The 22,731-nt window shown below is 40.1% G+C and overlaps 1 long non-coding RNA gene across 5 annotated transcripts in view; it reads right to left on the reverse strand.

Annotated features, from left to right (window-relative positions):
• The window catches only part of LOC109721011, a 58,181-nt gene continuing 36,244 nt past the window's right edge, over positions 795-22,731 (reverse strand). Inside the window, exons 1-9 of one of the 5 annotated variants that reach the window (XR_002219123.1) lie at positions 4,878-4,984; positions 4,296-4,367; positions 4,117-4,186; positions 2,447-2,537; positions 2,278-2,373; positions 2,108-2,211; positions 1,924-2,026; positions 1,776-1,835; positions 795-933 (exon numbers count right to left, since the gene is read on the reverse strand). This is a non-coding gene — a long non-coding RNA (uncharacterized LOC109721011). Of the gene's footprint in view, positions 1,836-1,923; positions 2,038-2,107; positions 2,212-2,277; positions 2,374-2,446; positions 2,538-4,116; positions 4,187-4,295; positions 4,368-4,877; positions 4,985-22,731 lie in introns of those variants that run through there. The other 4 variants (XR_002219121.1, XR_002219120.1, XR_002219122.1 and 1 more) reach the window with 4 other exon arrangements.

Raw genomic sequence — 22,731 nt, forward strand, 5'->3', positions numbered from 1 at the left:
AAGTGCATTAGACCTAGATAGGTCGATATTGTTGGGTTTGAGACTACCCTAGAGACTTGGAAAGTGGATTCCGGAATCCTAGGATTGTGAACTCGATAGTTCTAGAGCAGTGGGTTGTGTGTGGCAGGTTCCCCTCCTACTGGACGAACTTCGAGGATGAGTTGTTGATTGATTCGAGGCTGCGGGTTATGTGTGGCAGGTTCCCCTCCCGCCGGCAGAATCGTGCTTCGCTAGGGTGTGTGTGGCATGTTTCCCTTCCCTATCGGGGGTTTTGGGCTGCGGGTTGAGTGTGGCATGTTCCTCTCCGACCGGAAAGATCCCTGACCACGGGTGTACGCAGCTCTGGGCAACCCATCGGCGACTTGGATTGTGGATTGAAGGCTGAGGTGTATGTGAGGGTTCCTTCACCTCGAGCCGGACAGAGCGCGGATTATCCGCAGTTGATTGACTCGAGGCCGAGTCGGGTGGCTAGCTTGAATAAGGTAGATGGAACTTTAGGGGCTTGTGGTAATGTAATGGATCTAAGGTAATAGAAACCTTAGAGGTTAGTTGGATCTGAGCGAGATAGCAAGATAGAAGTAGAATCGAGTGATCTACTTGAGATGTTGCATTGTATTCTTGCATGATTGCATATAGCATAGTATTGTTGCATTTATGAGGCAAAGCATGTATATGTTAGTTGCATAATCAAAGTATATATATCTATCTGTTTATTGAACTAACCTGTTGTTGCCTCCTTTGGACCTGTTGGTCGAGCTTTTCCCTTGGGGGCCGTACCTAATGGGAACCATGGAGTTGGTTCTCACCCCACGTTGCTTTGGGGTGTTATAGGTTCGTACGTGAGCGGCGCGGCGGCGCGAGGAAAGGGCGTAGCTCCGTAGGTAGCGCCCTACCTCAGAGACCAGAGATAGAAGTATCCCGAGTCGGCATATCCTAGGGGTATAGAGATGAAAAGAACAAATGTATCAATTTTGTAATAAGTAAATGTTGTAATAACTCAGATTGTATGTTGGAAGAAAAATGTAATTGTGATGAAAAATGCATCTAATGTGAATGCTTGTAATAGCTAGTTGTTTATGTTTTTGATACTTCCTTATGCAATCTGTATGTTGAATACTGTTCTTGGTGGGAACCTTTGTATTGTATTGATTGCGACGCCTAGGACGTACAGGGGAAACTCTGTCCGTTCGGCGGTCTGTCGGCGTGCCTGAACCCGATGGCGTGACAGCCGGCTTGTGGGGAGCGACCCTTACAAGCATGTGCGAATGAGCACAATGGCAAGCAAACATGATCCATAATACCAGTTCCTCGGTCGTCATATCTCAAACACGGAATGTCCTCTACTGACCTATAGGTCGGGATCTAAATACGATAACAAATGCTAGTAGCATGAAGTACATGGTAGTTTCATTAGTAGGATGTCAAGTTTAACTTGTTTACCCAAGTATATTAATCACATTCTAATACATGTTTCATATGTTCTATACATATGCAACAACCATTAGAATACACAGCAATATGTCATTCTTGCTAATTTAAGCATAGTATATTTACTCGCGACTTGTCTACACAATGATATGTGTTATCATGCAAGGAATTTAACCTTTATAGCTCTCTACCAAATAGAGTATAAACAGTAATATGATGTAAATGCAATTAGTACATCCCACAACTCGCTTATGACGCCATTAGCGACACATATGCATAATTCTAAAACTATGCCAAGAGATAAGAACATAGGGGAAAGTCACCCATTTCGGTGAGGTCAAACCCACCAATCAGTTGACGAGTCTTAACGATCACGTTAGCGAAGGTTTCGCTGATCTCCAAGCGCCCTAGTAAGCATTTTAAAGTCAGCAAAGAACTCAATCCAATACTCCACGTCATTACTCAAATAAACATCTCAATTAGGTCGAATTATACCTAATATGAAATCCAATCTCGAACTCCACTTGAAATCGGGTTAGAATACACCAATTCTAACCTCTCGAAGATTACAAACTTCAACTTAAAGTAATCAAACTCCCTGCAGCAAACCTGCTGCGAGTAAGCATAAAAACTGCATTAAAGCTACCACTAGAACATCCAATTTCGGCAAGATTCTCACCTAGGTTCAGACCAGAGTTAAACCTCCACTCCCACTTAGGTTGGAGCAACCCAAACCAGCTCTTAATCACCACTATTTTCAGCTCAAAGTGGATATGCAAGCTGCTGAGGACATAAACCCGAAATCAGCATCACTACTACATCAACATAAGGCAATAGTTAGCTAATTACCTTCTGAAAACTTTAATCCAGCTCTTCCCCTGAATTTGAGTTGAAGAACCACTATAAAACTCTACTTCTACAGCTGCTAAAACCTCTCTCAATCAGCTGTCATCGAAAGCAAGAAACACACTTAACCTCACTACTGTAGCTTCAACTATGGAAAGATTAGAGTATATACCTTTCAACAGCTCCCCTCAGCAAATCCCTGTATTAGGGTTGAAGAAATACTGCCAAGACCCTCTTTCTACTCTGCAGGAGCTGCTCTACACCTTCCCAACCCAGCAAGCATCAAGAAAAAGATGAAATCAAGCTCAAATCCTTGATTTCTACTTAGAGAGAGAGAAAACCTAGAGAGAGAAAGTGAAAATAGTGCAAACCCTCACCTCTGAACTCCAGCAACCTTTGGTCAGCTGCTGGGGTCGTACTAAGGGGTTATAGATAAGTTTGGGAGGTGAAAAGACCAAAATGGCCTGGCTGCCACGCAGCTGGTGCTGCTGGTGCTGCTGGTACCAGTACCCCAACACACTGGTACCGGTACCTAGTGCAAGATGCTGAAAGTGCATTTTACAATGCACTTTTGCGCTACCGGCCGTTTGATCGCTCCACTAACTTACCAAAACCTCTCTACAACCCTTTAAAAGACGTGGAATGGTTCCAATTACCATCCCCACACTCGAACTTCGTAATTTGCCAAAGTTCAGTGTACTACAGGTATATTTGAAACAGAGGGTAAATATGAAACTTAGTAACTTAGGTACTTAGGATATTATCTATAACTATTGACATAGGGTTATTGACATATTAGTGTTATTATAATATATGAATTTGGCAAGCCTAACTTGAACATGACTACAAATTAAAATTAGTTTCCACAAGCTTTATGTTCATATTTAAATACATATTCCTTTCAAGTACATATACAAGTTTTCATTTTCCTTCTACATGTTTTCCTTTGAATTTACATCCAAAATGTCACTCTATACAAAATAGGCATGAACTATCTAACTCGACATTTCTCACTACGTAATGCTCCCAAACCCACATATGGTTGTACTTGAGTAACATAGCCTGCAAGAGGTGAGAAACTAAACAAAGTTTTCTAATGGGTACAGCAAGATGAAATAGGGCTAGCTGTACAATTAGTCTAAAGGAGGGCAACAAAACAGTAGATGTATAAAGAAATGAGAAAAAATAAATATGCTACATAAAATCTATAAAAAAGAAAGAGTAAGATTCTTACAATGAATGAAGATAATGCATCAAATTCTTTTCTATTTTACATATTGTCCTTTTCGGCCAATCCAGGGTTTGTCCTTTTGGATCGTGTGTGCACTTCCATTATTTTTCACGTTTTTCAGTAGTCAATTGGGGGAGCGTTTGCACCCTTGTTCCGTTGCGCATCGGTTAGCTGGGAGGTAAACCCCCGAAAGTCAATATTACTTCTCTCTAGAGTGCACCTACCACAATATTGCAATCCTTGAACGGAGCTGTTTTAGCGTGCAAGAAATTTAGCAGCAAATCACATGTGCATGATCAATGATGTCTACTGGTGCTGATTGTAATCTTAAATTTCGACACAGTTAACTGTTTTCAAGAAGTAAATTATCATAAACAAATTGACTACTTTTATTTCAATAAACATAGCATACTTACCAGGGAATAAACATCCATATGCCTTTAGAACTTGATAAATAGAGACATTCAACAATGGGCTTATTCAAGATATTCAAAGAGGAACATGCAAGCTATTTTCAACAAAGAATGCAAGTAAATTTAAGCATTAGGATTCAAATAATTTATCATCATGAATAAAATGTATGTTTACTTTCAGCGACATAGCATGCTTACTAGATATACGACCATATGCCTTTAGAATATGATAAAGGTAGGTGAAACCGGCATTAGGCATATTTAAAACCTGCAATGCAGATTATGGATATTATTTTAAACAACAAATCTAATTGAGTTTAAACAGTTTGTGAAAGAATCTAGACTAGGGCAAGCTAAGCCTCTTTCCAAGCACCTACCTTTACAAGCGAAGAAGCCTCCAAAGCCGCCTTGCTTCAGAATAGGGTTTGACTTCTCCAATACTGCCAAATCTGTAACCAAAACAAATTTTTAGGTTATATTTTTGTTAAATTTTGCTAGCTGTAACCATATTAATATATAGATGTTATTTACAACGAAAATCCCTAAATTGCTCATTTTAGGGAACAAATTTGAAGATTCAAGATTGTTTTCTCAATATCTAGATGAGCAAATTTCTACTAAAATATTCTTAGACCAGCTTCTTACTATATGCTAAAACAAGGAATTAAGCATATAAATCCAATTCTCATGATCTAAAACAAAACCCTAAGCTTGCATTCATGACTATTCATATTTTGGAAACATCATGAAATCCATTTCAATTAACCATTTAGACTTAAAGCATCAAATTATCAACTAAACAAACCCATAAAAATCAAAATTTCTCAATCCATCAAGATTCTTACATCTAGTGTGGTAATTTAGGGTTTTCTAACCTTTTTAATCCAAATTAGTTGGATAATCCAAGTTGGGTTAAGCTTTTAGCAAGATTTTTCTATAAATTTTACTATGACTTTTACCTTAATTGCAAGTGGGATAGAGGGGGAAATGGAGGACATAGGGGAAGAAGAATGAGAGAGAGAAAGAGTCGGCTGGAGAAGAAGAAAGGGTCAGAGAAAGGGATAAGGATTGGCCATTTTGGGTAAGCCCTCTGAACCTTTCAAAATTTACAATAATCTAATTTAAATTTGTGGACTTATTTGGATATGTAGGGCTTTTCAGATGGTTGATAAGCTGAAATTTGCTATTTGTGCTCAACTAAAAATTAAGAGTGATAATTTTAATTATTTATTAAGTTTCCGAGCAAAAGTCATATGGGCCGTATTCAGATCCTGAATTAACCACTTAGGTATTAGAAAAACACGAAACTTTCTGATCAATCTGAAAATAGGGTTATCATTAAAACGATACATTTTCTATGATGTTTTGAAGCAGTTCAAGCCGTTAAATAGTTAAATTGTTCTCAACTCAATAACCTAAGTTGGTTTATTTCATTTTTTATCATCGCCCTGATTTAGTCCATAATTGGATTTAGGATGCTTTTGAACGCCTAGCTCATGCTGATTTCACATTTGACATATTCAAATTCTATTTTGTTTTATTTTATTCAAATTAGGTGTAGTAAATAAATAGTTCAAATAACTTACGAATCTATGGCTGAATAAGAACTTGGTGTTTTCTTTCGCCTAAATAAAATATTAGCTATCTTGCCCATTTGTTAGTAGATTCATGTGCTTGAATACAAACTAAAGAATCTATTATTTGGGAAGAAAACTTATAGTGATTATTTATCTTTTCCTTAATCTAGTGTTATTCAAATTATTAATATAAACAGACAGACTATGAGACTTTGAAGATCATCAACAATCCTAAACATGCGAGCTCCCATCCTCTGGCATATTGCCATGATGATTATTAATGCTAGTGTTGCACAACAGCTCTGCAGCGTGGTCGACTTGTTGCCTCATCGACGTATTCTCATTTTGAAGGCGTCCAACTTCGTTGAGTGCATTACTGTAACATTCTTTTAGGAAATAGTAGTCGAACTAGAGTTGGTTGTGGTTGCTACATAACTGTTCGTACAAAGCTTTATAAACCTTTAAGTCATCATAGTTGATATCGGCAACATCAAAATTAAGTGCTTTCTTCTAGCATATAATTGCTTGATGAGCGGCTTTTTGCTCTGCTAACTCAGCAGTAATACATTTTTGACCAAACCACTTAAAAACCTCTTCAGTTCCATCAAGATTTGCAATTTTTATTTCAACACATCCCACATACAATTCATCAGCACCGAATATTGCACCATAATTAGGAAGAGGAAGGTGAAGAACCTCTAGTATCTTGATGAGCAATTGCTTATATGATACTGGTAGTGTCGCCATTGTCCTTTAAACTTTAAAAAACGAAATGAAGAAGACGAGAAAGCCACATTTAAGTTAAGGCATAGAATTACCAAATGCAAAATAATTAATATATGACAAAGATTCAGACTTGTGTTTTGAATCAAGAATATTTAATGCATTAAATTTTTTAATTTTGAGCCTCCAATGCTATCCCCTAGAGAACGAAAAATTTTGTACCATCTTTGCATGCATTTTTCAATATTCTTAGATCAAAAAATAAAGAATTGAGACATATCTATAATATGTACGCCGTAAATAAATACATAAGACACCTAAAAGCACCAAGATCTCCTTCAAACAAATAAGCCATTTATTTACTTTATTGTAAATTCTGTTACCATTTCATAGGGAATTGTTGAAATGTAAACAGCATAGTAAGTTAAAGAAACTTAGTATGAAATTTTGATAATTGATCTTTTAGTTAATTAAAATAAAGAAGCCCAAAGGATGTAATTAATTAACTACACTATTAATTTTTTTTATCCAGGTAAGTCAGTTAAAAACCTATATATATACACCCCCAAAAAAGGTAGGAACTGGAAAAAAAGAAAAAGAACAACGAAAATCCTAATTCCAAATACATTAAACTGCTGGACATTTTTCCCCACATTAAACATACCTTGTTCAAAATAGTAAGGCATTTTCTTATCGTTTTAGACAAAGGCATCGGAATATAAACATAGAGCAAGTACATAAAACTTTGGACAAAATGGAATTTTCGTAACCAATTACTAATTTATTTTAATTAAGGGAGTAATGAAAAATAAAATGCATCTAACATAAAGAGACGAAAAGGCTGTAATTAATTAGTTGTGTTTTAAAAATTTATCTACGAAGTCAGCGAAATTTTAAGAAAGATTAAATTAAGGAAACTTTGCACAAAATTTTGATAACTGATCATTAATTTATTTTAATTAAGTGAGTCAGGAAAGAAGAAACCAAAAGAATATAATTAATTAGTTACACATTTATTTAGTTTTTTTATTTATCTAAGTTTATCGTTCTAGTATAGAAAGAAACATATTTGTTTAGCCTAAAATATTAATTTATGTATTTTTATACCAACAAGAAGTATACTCTATGAGAGTATACATCAACATAGTTTTACCTTACCTTACGAAAGTAGAAGATATGGACCCCAAATTATTCTACAAAAATACATGGATATGACTGTCTGGATCTTACATCATCTTGGATCCTCCTCACAAAATTAGGAGATAGAGCCAAGGAAAATTATTCCTCCTTCCTAAAGGAAATGGGCCCCAATAACTCTAGTAGAAGTTGTAAGTGTATATATATAACAAATTGGAGAATATTCTATTATGGTTGATGTTGAAGGACAAGCAGGTGGAGACAAAGCTAAAGGTTCATGCACCCTGTGTTTGATGTTAAACAACATTGCTATATATAGAAAAACTTGGGGAGGATGCATGCGTCGGAATGATAAGAAAGAAAGGAAAAGGAAAACGAATATTCTATATACTATGGGAAATCTTGTAAGAGAAAAGTTTATCTTGTGGAAAATTATAGTTCGGTCCTCAATTGTTTGTTTTGTGGCATTTTGGTTTAGGTAGGCTTGAATTTCCAAACCAGTAGCACATTAATGAATTAAGTAAACTAAATATTCCATTGTTAGTGGTTAAGTAACTTATTTTTCTGGGTCAATTTAATAATTTCTAAGCTTTCATGATTTCTAGGTCGGTTCTGCTGAATTATTGGAATGAATTCTGACAACCCAATTTAGTTGCGTAAATATAAATATTTTCGAAATATGAAAGTAATGTGGTAGTATTACAATTAGCCAATTAAAATTAGCTAATCCAATTTAGTTAGATAAATATTGGGCCCAAAATTAAGTTACTTAACTCACACCACAGCAAATTTTCTTAGACTTGAAAGATGAAATGTGGTAAATATATGTTGCTAAATTACACTGCAAGGCCTTAAATTAGAAATTTCGATAACAATTCACTGATCAAATTTTAATCTACCATATTTCCTAGGTTGGTTTTGTAAACTATTATAACATAGCAGATAACTACTTAAGGCATACAATCGTAGACAGTTGTGTAATTATTAATATTTTATGAAAAAATATAAAAGTGATGCAAATCGCTTGTACCTTTTATCTTTTCTACCCAAAATTTGAATTCCATTGTATGCTTAATTACTGAAGCTGTTTGGTTAAATTGTGAATTATTAGCGATGATATTATTAGTTCAAAAAAATCGAGTTTATCTTTGAGTCTGAGTGCAGTGCAAGCACAAAGACAATGTTTTTTTTTTTATTTATCTAGTCAAGTTAGCAGTTCTGAGCATGTATCATTGTTGGTTCTTGAAGTCTAAGTTTATCTTCGAATTCAAACCCGCACGGTTACTGCAAACATGACATCCAATTTCCATCCCAACTGTGCCGATCTACAGGTTTTTTTTCAGATGAGATCACTCTACAATTCACTGCACAAATTCAATTGGATGCACTTCTAATCTTCCCAACTATATAAACTACTTCTTTAGGTCTTGCAGGAAGAAGCAAGGAAATGTTTTTTTGAGATGTTAATTATTCTAAAAGATTAAAAGCTCTAAAAATCAAAGAAACTAAAGAGAAAAAAAGGAAAATTTTTTTGAGATGTCAATTGTGCTAAAAGATTAAAAGCTTTAAAAAATAAAGAAACTACAGAAAGGTTCTAAAGCTCAAACAAAAGTTAGAAAAAAAAAAAAACTACGGCAGCCCCAAGTCGTTCCCTCTGCGCCTTTCGGCGCCGCTTTCTTCACCAAATGAAAACAAATTTACATAACAATTTTGCCGAAAATGTCACGCCCGGGTATCAGCGGAAGCCTATACATGCACAGACCCGCCATATTCCTGAAGTATATAAGGCGTCTACCAAAACCATGCTAGAAAAGTAACATTCAACATAAGTATCTAACATGGTATCAGAGCATAGAATGTACAAAATGTACTAGAAGTACTAAAAGCAAGAGTATAACATATACAATATCTACTAAGGACACTAGAAAGCAAGAGCTGAAAACTATGAATACAACTCTCCAACAACCACATACATCACACAATCACAAAACAACTATATATACACATATGGTAGTCTTTATACACGGGTAAAACATCATCCTCGTCAGCACAACCCAAAATAGCGAGGTAATCACCTAGCGGGACTCCAAGCTATGCCTAGCTAGACGCGACTCCCTTGCCGCGATTCCTAGCCTCTTCCGCAGTGGATGGCTCTGTAAATAAAACAACAATAAAGAGGGTGTGAGAACTATTAGTCAATAGTTCCCAGTGGGTAAGCCGCCAACCTCAGCGAATTACACCACTAGGTTCACGATGTATAAAGAGAAAGCAAGTACAACTACAACATGATAAGAATAACAATGATAATAAGCAACTAATGAGTAGTAGAACTACTATGTTTCCAATGCAACAACAATGATGCAACAAGTAACTACTCTACACAAGTAAGCATGCTATATCGTCTCATAAATACACACTATCTAGTAGTGACCATTATATCAATACAATTTAGTATCTTTGTTCAATTCATAAGGACCTACACAAGGTAGTCCAGCTTGCGTCCCGCCTAATGGCCTCGTGGTAGTATACACTCCCCACGACAATCCACTTCAGCACCGAATCCCGCACAGGCGAGCACAATGTCGTGTAGGCCAACTCCGGAGTGCTGGCTTGTGGAGAGCGACCCTCACAAGCATGTGCGAATGAGCACAATGGCAAGCAAGCATGATCCATAATGTAAGGTTCTCAATCGTCATGTCTCAAACATGGAATGTCCTTTACCGACCTATAGGTCGGGATCTAAGTACAATATCAGGTGCTAGTTATCAACTATATCATAGCTAGTAACATAAAATTCATGCTAGTTTTATCAATTAGATGCCTAGTTTAACTTGTCTACACAAGTATGTTAACCACTTTCTAATACATGTTTCATATGTTCAATGCATATACAATACCCACTAGGTTATAATAACAACATATCATTCTTGCTAGTCTAAGTATAGTGTATTCATTGGCAACTTGCCTACACAAGTATATGCGTCATCATGCATGGAATTTAACCTCTTTAGCTCTCTACCATATAGAGTATAACCTGCCATATGATGTAAATATTACTAGTACATCCAACAATTCACTTATGATGCCGTTAGCGAAACATATGCATAATTCTAGCTCTACGCCAAGAATAAGAACATAGGGGGAATTCACCCATTTCGGTGAGGTCAAACCCACCAAATCGCTGTCGACTCTTGTCGATCTCGCGAGCGAAGGTGTTCGCTAGTCTCCAAGCATCCAAACAAGCATACTAAATCAGCTAGGAGCTTCAACCAAGCTTCACATAAGAATCTCACATAATCACTCCACTTAGGTAGAATTTTACCTAGTATAAAATACCAAACTTGAACTCCACTTCAATTCAGGTTGGAGCACATCAAAACCAACCTACAAGAGTCACTAAAACTCAGCCAAAGTGGTTCCAATAATCTGCTGTGAGCTAACATCAAAAACACCACTACTTCTATCACCAATACAACTACTATAGCATCAAACTAGAGAGAGAAGTTAGTTAATCACCTTCCAAAGCTCCAACTCAGTTCCTACTGAGTTAGGGTTGAAGAAACACAGCAAAACAACTCTTCCCACACTTCAAAAGTTGCTCCACAAGTCTCCAAACCAGCTAGCAACAAGTGAGGGGAAGAAAACAAGCTCAAATCACTAGTTTCCACTTCAAAAATGGAAAAACCCTAGAGAGAGAAAGAGGAAGGCTCTTACCCTGTTTCTCCAACTCAAACATGATGAACCAGCTGGGGGGGTCGACCAGGGGCTTAAAAGGATAAGCCTTGAAGTGAAATTACCAAAAAGATCTTAATCCACGCAGCTGCTGCATTGGGTACCGGTACTCGGGCCAAGGGGTACCGGTACTCAGTACAAAAACCAGCATTTCGCATTTTAATGCTAATTCACTTCTCCGGCCACTTAATCACTCAGGTGACATGCCGAAAACCTCTCAATAACCCTTCATAAGATCTAGAATAGTTCCACTTACTATTCTAATACTAGAACTTCGCAATTTGCTAAAGTTCAGTGTACTACAGAAAAAAGTAAAATTAAACTAGGCACTAAATGTGAAAACAGGAAAACAACTTAAAATAATTTTTCGAAAATGGAGCAAAATATTGTAAGCAAATCAATCCTCTCCCTTTCTTGACCCCCTATTTACTAATTCTCTTCCCTTTTTTTTTTTTTTTTCCTTCCAACTACTTTGTGCGTGTGTCCGAGATGAGATCAAAAAAAATTGTAGACAGAGAGAGGGGAGAGATAGGGAGCCATGAAAGCTTTGATGGGTAGAGATGGGTTAGGAAAAATTGTTGAGAGAGAGGGGAGAGAGAGAGAGGTGAGAGTTTTAGTTGGAGAGAGAGGTGTCAAAGGGGCACATACATCCCCTGTGGACATAGAGCCTATGTGAGGCTATTCGAAAGGGAGATAGAGACAATGTATGTGTGTGTGTGAGAGAGAGAAAATTAATACACCCACAGGAACTCATATGAAACAAAGACGCCGTAGCTCAACCAAGGAACGCCACATAATATATTAACAATAACTAAAACTTCAGATTTTATAAATAGACGACTTGACCTAACGACGGAATGCTTCTATTTTTTTGATGAATTTTCTTCATCAAATCAAAACAACTGCAGCAAAAAGATTCATAAAAAAAACTGAAATTTAAGTAGACCGGCAATGTTCAAGCAGCGTAAATATATTAACAGTAATTAAAACTTCAGATTTTATAAAACGGGCGACGTGACTTAATGACAGAACGTCGTTTTTTTGATGATTTTTTTTGGCTAAATTACAGAAAACCCCCCGTCAAAACCCGATTTTTCACTTTCCCCCCCTGTCATTTAAAAACCTACACATTGCCCTTTTGTAAAATGAAAAATGTGCACTTCACCCCCTACCGTTAGGGTTCCGTTATAAAATATTTTTTTATGCCAAAAATACCCATCCGCCCTCTTCCATGTTGCTTCGCCTGCCTCCTGCTCGCCGCCTCGCCCTCGCCCACATCGCCTTCGCCGTCCTCGGCCGCCTCGCCTTCGCCGTCCTCCGCCGCTTCGCCTTCGCCCTCGTTGCCCTTGCCTAACTCTCTATCAACGCCCACCTCGATTTCCTCCCTACTGTCGCCGAAATCGAGGGGCGGCGAAGGTGCAGGAGGAGAAGGGGGGTAGGTGGAGAAAAAAATGGAGAGAAATTGTGGCCGATCGAGGTGTGAATCGGAGTCGATCGAGGCGGCGATTGAGGAAGATGATGGAGGAGACGAAAATGGTGAGGGGCAAAATGGTCATTTTACACACCTCTCCTCCCTGTGAACATTTTTCATTTTACAAGGAGGCAAAATGTAGGTTTTTAAATAATAAGGGGGGAAAGTGAAAAATCGGGTTTTGATAGGGGGTTTTATGTAATTTAGCCCTTTTTTTTTATCCATCAAATCAAAACAAATGCAGCCAAAAAATTCATCCGAAAAAAACTGAAATTTAAGCAGGTCAACAATGTTCAGGCAGCGTAAAATAATTTGCAAACTACTCTAGGTGAAATTAAATAAGTGAAAAATTATTTTTGTGTGTGTGTGTGTTGGGTTAGAAAAAATTATAGAGAAAGAGAGCGAAGAGACTAGATTTTTAATTGGAGAGAGAGAAGTGCAAAAGAGACACATGCATCCCCTTTGAACATAGAGGCCATGTTAGTCCATGTGATTGGAAGAGAGAGACCATGTGAGGGAGAGAGAGAAAACTCATGTAAAAGAAAGGCCACGTGGCTCGACGAAGGAACGCCGTTTGGTTTCTACTTCAGTATAGAGTTTAATAATTCTCTTAAATAGCAAATTATACTTTTCTAAATTTATATTATTTTGTTACAGGCTAATTTATTTGTTAAAAAATTATGAGTCTCAAGAAAAAACTGCTAGTGCTAAGCCTGTTAAATAATAAATACATGAATTTGGAGATCTTTTGGTAGAAAAAGAAGTGGTACAGCATGCTTTACACCAAGTGGTGTAGGTGGCATGGAAATCTGTGATCCAAAATATCCTTTTCATTTCGTACTTAGCTAGTTTGAGTTTGGATTTTTGATAATTTCAGTAAGTTTAGATTTCTACTTGCTCGATCCGTTTTCTAATCCCTTAGTAAGATGTACCCTGTTTCTCTGTACTCTAAATTGTAGCTTTAGATTATCGTTGTGTTTCATATTAATTTGACCTCCTTTTCTCATTTAGGAACATTCAGCAGTTTTGACTGATTCACTTTTCAAACCGAAACTCTAAAATACATGAAAAAACTAGAGTCTGTAAAATCAAAAGAAGCTAAAATAAGTAAATTTCACAATATTGCCAGAGTGAGCAGATGTTAGGAACGAACTTCACATCTAAATACATATTTTTGCTGATTTTTTAGCTTAAGTCTGATAAGTAAACAGAGAGGCTGTGAAAAGTGCATTGTAGTTTACTTGTTATCAGCACCTTAATTTGCTTCTTCTTGCTACTTCTAGTGATTGTTTAGAGTTTGAATGCTTCTTAGTATTGAAAATCCTGTACACTTCTACAAGGGCATGGATGTTGGAACTAGTTATCTAGTAATAACAGGCTTCTGTCATTGCAATCTGGGAGTTTACTTTTAGTTAACGCAAGAACCTGACAGTGCTAATTCTTCAGGATAAGGTGTTCATTTGTTCACCTATGAGTTAATTTATCTTATTCCAAGAAAATAACTTGGAAGTCGTATTTATCATGCTGCTGTGGGCATCCTAATCATACTTATCTAACAATTGCCATGTGATCCTTAACTAAACAAAAGAAATGTGCCGATAAGATGTTCAGGCATCTAAATAGTCCCGAAGTGCTTTCAGTATTTTGGCTCAGAAGTCAGGACTCGTGGTTGTTATCCTCATTTTTAGTAATACATAACTTTCATCTGACGCTGTACAAAAGCTACATTGTTTCTGACAGTTTCTTTCTATAAAAAAATAATTTGGTCAATCGGCGTACCAGCAGATAGCAGCATAGCTACTGCAGATGCATATCGAGATATTAGAGAAAAATGAGACTTTCATGATAGTTTTCTTTCATAAAGTGGAGAAGATATTAAGCGGACAGGTGTTAAAGCCATGTGTCTAGTTCAGTCAGTTGTTGAAACATTGAAATCAGTTACCTGTTACCTTCTCCACTTTGCCTAACTTTTGTAGACTTCCCTATTCTCGTAGTTTGTTGGATTCCTTTTGTCAGCTTTCTGTAGTTGAGAACTTCATTCATCAAATGAGAGAGAATTCTTTAATAGGATTTGTTGGTATACAAGGTGTTACCACCTCCTGTGAAACTACTATGTGGAAGTAAGGGATCTATGGCGAACCACATGGATAAGTAAGATTATCCTGCATATGAACATGAGCAATGAGAATGCAATCCCCATTGAGATTTCCACACTATTAGGCTGAGAAGTTGTAAGGGAATTAACATCAAAATAAATTGTTGCTGACATAGTCCTTGTAGATTTTCGAATAACCAATTGTTATAAGTGATCCATGAGGTCAAGTTATAACTAAAACTAGTTCTTTGACGAAGTGGAAAAAATATGGCATAATTAGCTCAATGAAATTTTGTCTCAAGTGGTTGGAAACTTATGGTCCATGAGATTGATCTGCTGTAGATTGGAAAAAAAAGAAAAAAAAGAATGATATAACGATTGTGAAGTTGTCACGCCTTGCGGTCCCTTTTTGAAAGCCAATTCGAAAACGGACTATCTTTATAAATCAGAGTAAGCAGAAAACTACCCTTTTTTTTGAAACCTGGACCCCAAAGACCTGCAACAGACCCACCACAAATACAGAGAATTTTCGAAACAAACGGACAGAGCCTACCTTGTATTTGCACGAGGTAGCACATAGTACAATTTATCAACTAAATCTCCACTCACACACACAACAATAGAATGTACAAGGATCATCATATTACATCAAACAACTGGCCATCCATAGCCACATCCATCCCACATTCATTCACATTCATCCTATAAGTTGAAATTGTCTCCCACATGAAGGCTTTCTTTTTAAAACTCTTAACTTCACAAAAAATCTAAAAAAAAAACCATTTAAAAACGTTTCCCACACGGAAACCATTATTTTGAAATAGTTACCATGGGGGTAGAAAACTATTGATAGAAATTCGAGTCCAAAACAACGTGAGCATCCAAAACCCTCAAAGTACAATATCCAAAATACGAAGGTATAGAATATCAATTGAACCACATATAAGCCTCTACTAAAAGGTGTAATAGGGTAACACTATACTATCCACAAGTCTGTCTATGCTAAGTATGGAGTATGACCAAATCGTATACCATATGTCAGGAAACCCTATCTCGGCCCTATAACTACGGCCTCACGCACCGTCCCGACCAATCCTGCTCCCGTCACCTGTGGAAAAAAATGAGGGTGAGAAACCAAGAAAGGGTCTCCCAATGGGTAACCACGTATAGGTAAATAAAAGCCTACAGTAGCAATATAACTGTGAAGAGAGATGAACTGTAAGTAAGCATGCAACAACCACTACTGTAGTTATATGCCTCAACCGGACGGGAAGTCCAAATATCCTCAATCTGTATCGTGGTGTCGGTCTAAGGTCCTCAGGCAAGCCACAACCGCTCTGTTTGGCATATAACCCTAGCAAATGGTCGCTGGGCTCACGAATTGGCAATCAACCACTTTTCCGAAAAAAGAACACCTAACTGTGGGGGATCAGACTGCTGGTATTCGTAAAATGTTGTCGAGCTGTGGCGATTGAATATGATCAATAGCCAATTGTCGGTGAATAGCCGGCAATCATCGCCCATCAGGGCACACCAACCAATAGGTCATCGGAAAAATACTAGTATACGAGCACTGACCACTCAGGTCAACCGGAATGGACAAGGTCAACATCCTTACGAGTATGCAAGTATCGACCCCTCAGGTCAACAAGAAGTACGAGGTCAACAATGACAAGAGTACAAGGGAATCGACCACTTTGGTCATCTAGGATGTATCCACGAGAACCGACTACTCAGGTCAACAACAACGCGTCCAAGAGAACGGATCACTCAAGTCAACAATGGGGTGTGCAAAGAACCAACCACTGAGGTCAACAATGGCGCGTTTACAGGAACCGACCACTCAGGTAAAAAATGATGTATATGATCATGTATAGGCAATCTCCACCGCTTTACTTCTAGGTCATGGCAAACAAGAGGAGTATGCTAAGTAGTGCTAAAGTCAAAGTCATGTGGTGTAAAGCTCAAGTATAAGATATATGCAGGAAGTAAAAGGAAATGGCGGAGGGAACATCACCGAGCGTGCGCCACTGAACCGACTTTGAATCGAAGTACCCACTGGTGTCGCAGCTGTACTTAGCTCTCGTGGTGTGCAAAACCATCGATCGGACCTACCACCGAGTCAGAAACCAAACCTACTGACTCAAAAGACATCGCTCACAAATCCAAAACCACCCGTGGAATCGGTTTCCCAAAACCAATTCTTGAACTCATCGGAAATCCCAAAAATGCACTGGGATGCCCGTAGGACCCACGAAACGTCCTGAAACACACCGACTCATGTCGTGAGTCACTCGCTACCCTAAAACACATCCATTTGAGTGTTCGAGCAGCAAAAACAAGCACCAAGGTCCACACGGTTGTCGCCGGTCGACCGTTTCGCTCCAGGCTTCCGGAACACCGAAAGTCTCCGCTGCTCGCCTGTCGCCTCCAAACACACAAGGTGACCCCAATAGCTAATCAATAGGGCTAGGCGATGATTTTCGGGGCGACCACGCAGCCGGAAACTCGTTACTACGCGAAATCGCATTCTACCATTGATTTCGCCGAAAAACTCACCGAAATCCCTCCGCCGCTCATCCACCGCCTCTGAACTTCGAAGGTGGCAGTAGCAATCAGCCAACAAGGCTTGGTGGGGTCTCCAGGGCATTCGAATGGCCAACGTGCGAAAACTGCAGCATAAACCGCGTTCGATTGGCGAATTTCCACCAAACGATGCCGTGGGACCCCGTTTCCACTCCGCGACGACTCTCGGACCTTCAACGATCAGTCGAGAGGTTGCTAACTGTGACGCCCCGACTTCCCAGGGGGTCACCTATTCTAGGATTACTCCTATCCTAGCACGCTTAACTCTCTTAACCTCTTGGGCCTAGCCACCGCCCAAAATGGTTAAGCCGGGTTAAGAGTTTTAGTTCTATTAATATCTTACATATAGGACTACCTGGGTCTCGCATTCGTCCCCCCTTAACCCCTAAGGTCCTCGTCAGGCTCAGACTCACAAATACAAGGCTATGTGAGACTCGTCTTGCTAGCCTAAGCCGACCTTGTAGTGAGCTGCGCTCCACCCACAACAGTCAACCGCATGAGAGCTTCGCTCTTCCTGCTGTATAATCCTGACTCAGCCGAGACTAATCTCACACTTCCGGCTGGTAATTGGCTTAATATCAACTGTGACGCCCCGACTTCCCAGGGGGTCACCCATCTTAGGACTACTCCCGTCCTAGCATGCTTAACTTTCTTAACTTCTTGGGCCTAGCCACCGTCCAAAATGCTTAACTTGGGTTAAGAGTTTTAGTCCTATTATATCTTATATATAGGACCACTTGGGGTCTCACACTAACAGCGATTACACGTTGTCGGAGGCTATGCGCGAGGTCCCCATTGCATAAAACTTGCAATCAGCCCAACATAGCATTAATTACTAATCAATTAATACATAAACACGAGTTTCGAGCTCGTTACCCTGATCCGCGTCGCAACGGATCCATCTAACTAGTCGATTTGATTCGTCTCCACGCGATGAAGCTCGTGCTCACTGTCCGGAGCGCAATTGACGATCGGAGGGCCTCGAAACAGCGGAAACAAGCCTACGAAAGCATGCTGCCGGAAGCGGCCAAGTCTCACGCGCGTATCGAAGCTTCTCTAATTGCAGCGAAGGTGAGCACGGGTCTCCACAAGGCCTCGGGAGTGCGGTGCTCACGTCTCGAGCGCTTGCCGAAGTCTCCGGTGGCCGGAAAAAGAAGCTCGTCCAACCCAAGTTCTAGAAATCCACCTTGGCAGCATCACTCGGGCTAGGGCTTCTTGTTGCCGATGGTCGGTGGCATGGCAAGGTAGGCCCTGGTCAGGGGAGGGTCATCGCACCCAGGGGAGATGGCCGGCGGCCCTGGTCAGCGGCAGGAGGTGGCGGTGGCACAGCGGCGGCGATGGAGGCCAACAAAGGGCCACGGCTAGGGCATCGCGGATCTCCGCAGCGGCGTATCGGGATGGCGAGGGGCGGCACCAGCGGACCTGTCACGCCCCGGGACCGCTACCAATTTGGTACGATCCGGGCGCGTCGAACAGACGCCGAACGGACAGCACCTCCCCTGTCCGCCCAAGGCTAAACAACAGGATCATGTACAACAAGTTCCCAGGAAATCAACTTGAATACATACATGATCAAAACAATAGCGAGGGCACAACCAGTGCCGAACATTACAAGAGCAAGCATCACAAGTATAAACAAGTGAATAAAAGAGAGATATAACTATCTATTACATCACATTTGACATTCAACATTTAATACAACTTGGTTACATTTAAGCTTCCAAAATGAATACATAATCATATCACATATACATAATGCTAGCTATCCAAAATACATCATGTCATCTATAACCATGCACACGAGGGTGCTCTAGTACAATAGGAAAGCTCTACTAGCTAGCTAGGGAAGCTCGCTTTATAAAAATAATAGGAATTAATACACGACAGTGGATTAAGTCATGCTTTATATTGTTCCCACTGATTTATGTTCAATGCATTGTTATTTTTCTTTTATTGCTCGATTGTATGTTACAATTTCTTCAAGGACAATGCGAAGCGTAAAAAAAAAACTTAAACTATTTTTAAATTTCTACTGGTTTGTATGTCAACACATAATAAGCACTGCAGACGCGCTAGCAATAAACTTACTACTCACTCCTATATTTTCTTACAGGGGGACTGATCGTCTGAAAGCATACTACTTCCGACCGCATTACACACTCGACAGCAGCTTAGAAGGATCGAAGCTCTTCAGGAATGCTCTTTCCGGCTAGACTCCGAAAAGCAAACTCGTCCTTATAAAGACATTACTGATATAACTTACTATCAAAACAGCCAAACTGTTGGTAGCCCAAACTACTCTTATACATAATGCACTAGCTAATTCATCCAAAAGCTACTTGTATTGTTTCTTTAATTTTACTGACAAAGTTGAATTGCATGGAAAAATAATTTCCCTCTCACTCAACTAAGTATTTGTAGTTGGACATACATGGCTCCCCAATAGTTTACATATGCCATAAATTTAATAGTAAACTCTCGAATGTATAACAAGGTAACTTGAATGAATTGTGCGACTTATGGAGTGCCTACCTGTCGATTGTATCTGATCGCCAGCGACGCGGCTTCGTGTCTCATTGGAGGAGTCTAACAGGAACCGAGGCACCCGACGGATTCTAGTACAGTATGCACGCCGCGCTAGAGTGATGGACAGTCGGAGCTCGTCACTAACTTCAGACAGAGGATATGCTCTGAGCTCGTATAAACTTCAGGGAAGGATGGTCGCAGCACCTACCTATGGCGGGAGTTTGCTTATAACAACAATGTATCAGCACACAAATGGCGCCCTCGAATGCACTTTATGGACGAAGTGTAGATCGCCACTATCATTGAAAGCACGAAGTTGGCGAGAGTGCTTTAGCCCGATTGTGCCTCCAGGGTAAGTGAGACAAGTTCGAATTGCCGGAGCCGACTTTTGACGCGCGAGTAGACAGAGGACTGACGCCTGGATCGACGACGGGCGAGACTTGGAGTTCAAGTTGGAGACCATGTTTTTCTTGAAGGGTCTCGCCAACTAGAGGAATCGAGAGATTCGGATCCGGTGGTAAAGTTGATTCCCCGTTTCACATTGGAACCGCATGAGATCCTTGCAGCGTGTTAGGTCGTGTATGCGTATCGGACTTGCTCTAACCACCCGACCTAATCGGGCGTGCATCACTTTTCACGTATCCGGTACTGCGAGGTACATTATGATTCCAGCTCATGGTTTTGGAAGTCTGTTACAGTGCAATGGCGAGGATTGAGCTTCGAGGAGCACACCAGTGAAAGATTTTGGAATTCGCGAAGTGAAGAAACTGCGGAGTCGGGATATCGTAATGTGAAGGTTCTTGTGGCAGCAACCACGCGGAGGCGAGGCCACGCTGGAGGCTAGAGACCGCTGCCAGAGCGCTAATCCCCCCATCTTTTCAGATGGATGGCCTTGAGGTAATGCTCTTGCTTTCGAGTTTCGGCGGACGAAACTCTTTTAGCGAGGTGAAATGTAGCACACTGGACCGCTTTGCAAATTGGCGAGGCTTCGAGTGTTCGATTTTGTATTTCCGACTTTTCCACACTTTGTGGAGGCCGTCGATGGTATACCGGCCTAAAAATTCGATCTCGAGAGTTTTGGCATGAGTCGCTGAGGAGTTTTTACTCTCAGGGAAACCGGTCGAGCAGAGACCGGCCCCCCCGCAGTGAACATGCTGGCGCAGCAGCCGAGGGCAACCGTCCTAGCAGTTGAGCATCCGGGTCCCCGGCGCGTCTGCCGGCGCGGAGAGACCGTCGCAGGGAGAGATGCCGGGTCCCGAACGTGGACTATTCGGGGGGCAGCTGAGAGACGGTCCAGGTGGGAGATCGGTCCTTGGGCGAAAAACTGCCCAGTCCGGCGCTGATTGTAATGTGAGTTTTAGGGGCCTAATGTGGATTTTGTTACTTAGAGGCTATAAGCAGGCCTCTCCTCTCCCTCTCACTCTCATTTTTCTCTTCCTCACATCTTTCTACACTTCTAGAGAGAGAAAGGGAGGAGAAGAAGGAGAAGGAGAGGAGAAGAAGCTTGCTTAGAGGCCGTTGGAGGCATCATCTTCGCCTCATTTTCCACCTTTGGTGGCTTGAACTTGCGGTTGGAGCGTTGTGAAGGATCACAACCTCAACCCTACTTGGTTTTTGAGCTTGGATTGGGGCTTCTCTGAGTTGGTAGCTTGTAATCATTTACTACTTGTTCCTAGGTTTTTTCTAGAATGAAACTAGATTTTGGATTTAGGGTTTATTTTGGGGGTTTTTGGATTTGAGGGTTTATGCAGACCTAATGATCGGTTTGAACCCTTTATATAGGTTACGATTGAAGACTTCCTACCTTCCATTTGAGGATTAGAGAGGGTTTTCTACTGAGGTGAGTTTTCTCGCAACCCTAGCTTGAGGCACTTAATGATTGAGCTATTTGCTCTTCGTTTCGTTTGGGTGACCCTTTTGAATGTTTCTAGGGTTACTAGGGAGCGTGTGGGATATCTTCGTTCGGCGAACGAAGAAGTTTGGATTCTTTTGGTGGTTGACTTGCATAAATTGGCAAAAATGGCCCCCATGCCTTCTAATAAACTTTTCGTAAAGTATTTTTGAATGCAATTCATGCTAAACATGATTTATATGAATATTTAGAACACTTAACATGCATGCCTCATTATCGTAAAAATTGTACTCCATAAGTAGAGCTAGTAATGTTAAGATTGCATGCAATTGTGGAAGTGCTATGGTTTTGGCAGTTGAGAACATGACTCCATGCTAGATTGATGGAACTAATGCAGTCATGAACATGTTAATCCATGCTTGGACTCGTGAACAAAAGTGATCAAAAAGAGGCAACTTGGAATAGTAATATCTATAAAATGCAATTAGAGACATGATTATAGGCCATTGTACATCTCTGATATTCCATGTTAGAGACATGAATGACATACGAGATAGGCTTTGAGACATGCTTACATTCCATGTTATTTAGACTGAGGATTGGTACATGCGACCAGATCGTTTGACTACTTTGCCATTGTGCTCATTCGCACATGCTTGTGAGGGTTCGCTCCTACAAGCCGGCACCGGAGATGGCCATCGCTGATACATATTCGCCCGTGCGGGATTGGCGCCGAAATGGATTGCCCGTGGGCAAAGGCTCATTCTAGGGTGGGGATGTTCGACTACCCCGGGCCATTAGCCGGCACCATTGGCCAGACAGCCTTTCGGTGGTCTCCAGCCATAAGACGCCTTCGGTGGGTCTCTTCAGATTTGACTTGAGTATTCCTATATGACATTGACAGATGAGACTTAGAGTTTCATTTGGACATTTGACCTAGAAATAGTAAACAACTGAACTTTCACTATTTCGGATTGGTGAACATTTGATAGTTGGAACTTTTATTTCTCCATAGTTGTTTCATACTTATGTAATTACGCTAAGGTAGAGATAATCATGTTGTTAGTAAGGTTCATTATTTTGCTTACCTTTCCACTTTTCTACTGTTATCTGT

Source organism: Ananas comosus, linkage group 15, assembly GCF_001540865.1.
Source record: "Ananas comosus cultivar F153 linkage group 15, ASM154086v1, whole genome shotgun sequence".
Taxonomy (NCBI): domain Eukaryota; kingdom Viridiplantae; phylum Streptophyta; class Magnoliopsida; order Poales; family Bromeliaceae; genus Ananas; species Ananas comosus.